Raw genomic sequence first — 2065 nt, 5'->3', positions numbered from 1 at the left:
AAAGTACTAAGTTTTAGACTTGGACTTGTGTACTTTAATTTCCCCCCACTACTGTATCAATAAGTCACATGCAATTTAATTTGCAAAAAAGCAATGTTGTATTATAGCAGCAACATGCTACTTCCATTACACAGTAACACCAATACTAGAACCACCAAAGCAGGAGGTGTAAGTGACAACTTCTGTTGTCACAGATAGACACGACCTCCATCGTATGTGATACACAGGAATGTCAAGTCCTTTCCCATTCATTCTAATACTTTTGGATTCCTAGTAAAAAGAAATGGAGTAAGAGTATGCAGAAGTTGCTTACTAAAAGGAAACATTCAAAGAAGAATAATGAAGGACATGTAGAAATTAAGAAGCTATGTACAACATTTTAAAATTGTAATTAACTACATTTTCTTATTTTCACAGTAATACAAAGCACAATAACTTGCAGAACTGGTTCAGATTACTTAAGCACCAGATATATTTTTAGTCCACTACTGAGTATGTGGAAGTTAATTATGTGTATATGAAATGAAGCTATGAATACTTTTCTACAGCAGTAACTGCACACCAAGAAGGCTAAGACAATCACAAATCAAGGAATGGCGTTTTCCCCAAGTTGATTCCATACACATGAGTGAGTTTCTTTGTTACAGGAAATAACTGAAATAAGGAATGCAGACACATTAAAAGGTTTCTTAAAGGGAATAAGGATGACACTCTATTTATATTTAGTTTTCAGCCCCTTCTGCTGTATCACATTCTTCTCTTGCATGTCTGATGTCCACAATGTTAAGTTGTCTTTAAGGAACTGCACAATGAGGGTGTTGTCCTCGTATAAGTCTTCATTCAGTGTATCAAGTTCTACAATGGCCTCATCAAAAGCCATTTTAGCCAGTGTGCAGGCAGTTATGCATCATTAAGGATCTCATAAGAAAATACAGAGAAGTTAAGAGCAAGCCCCAGGTGGAATGGGTATAGAGGTTGTATCTCTTTCTTGCTTATATCAAATGCCTTTGGTGAGCTCCTTGGGAAATACCTATTGCCAGTTTCTGATCATCATCACATGCAACTTCAGCAAGATACAGGAAGTGATCTCCCTTCATTTTCAGATAGAATACCTTACTCTTTGGATTTGTTGTGTTGGCAATTAAATGCTTATCCAACAATTCCAGGACTGTGATGCAGATGGATCTTATCTCTGACTACACATTTTCCTTAATCAGCTGCAACAATAACAACAATAACAACAACTTCCTCCTCCTCCTCCTCCTCCTCCTCTTCTTCTTCTTCCTCCTCCTCCTCCTCCACCTCCTCTTCCTCCTCCTCTTTTTTCTCCTCCTCCTCCCCCCTCCTCCTACTCTTTCTTCTTCTTTTTTTTTTTTTTTAACCATGGGTTGAACCCAGGGGTGCTTTATCACATCCCCAGTCCTCTTTATTTTTTATTTTTTTAAATTTTGAGGCAGAGTCTCACTAATTTGCTGAGGTTGACCTCAAGCTTGTGATCCTCCTGTCTCGGCCTCCAGAGTTGCTGGGATTACAAGCATGAGCCACTGTGCCCAGTCCATTTGTAACATTTTCTGCTTGATGCTGGAGATAACCCTTCAGGCAGACTTATAGCCTCCTGACCACATTTTTGTAAGCCACTGAAAGCAGATTGCATTCCTCACTGGACAGCTCTGCACCTTGCTGAGTCACAGTATTCATGTCTTTGATCTGGATCTGAGTGAATTATCCTCAAGAGCTCCATGTTTCCATGGACATGAAATGAGTCTCAGGATATCCAAGTTTTAAATAGAACAGAAAAGAGCTATCTGTATTTTCATTCTGTATCACTAAATTTGAACTTAAATTTGAATTTAAATCTCCTCATCCTCACCCCTTCCTCAGAATAGGTGTTATTTCATTTCTGCTTAGAGAGCTTCCTTTAGCCACCAAGAGTAGTTTTGCTAACAATGAATTCTAGTCCTCCTTCCTCTGAGAATGTCTCTATTTCTTCTTTATTCCTGAAGGGTATTTTCACTGAGTACAGAACTCACAGTTGGTAATTCATTTCTCTCGCACTTGAAAAGTG

The 2065-nt window shown here is 38.5% G+C and overlaps 1 pseudogene; it reads right to left on the bottom strand.

The window, feature by feature from the left end:
• Positions 1 to 722: 722 nt before the first annotated feature.
• On the bottom strand, positions 723 to 1698 carry LOC143638676 (14-3-3 protein theta pseudogene; annotated as a pseudogene).
• Positions 1699 to 2065: the final 367 nt, after the last annotated feature.

This window comes from Callospermophilus lateralis, chromosome X, assembly GCF_048772815.1.
Source record: "Callospermophilus lateralis isolate mCalLat2 chromosome X, mCalLat2.hap1, whole genome shotgun sequence".
Lineage (NCBI taxonomy): Eukaryota > Metazoa > Chordata > Mammalia > Rodentia > Sciuridae > Callospermophilus > Callospermophilus lateralis.
This window is presented reverse-complemented; position numbering and strand designations above follow the sequence as displayed.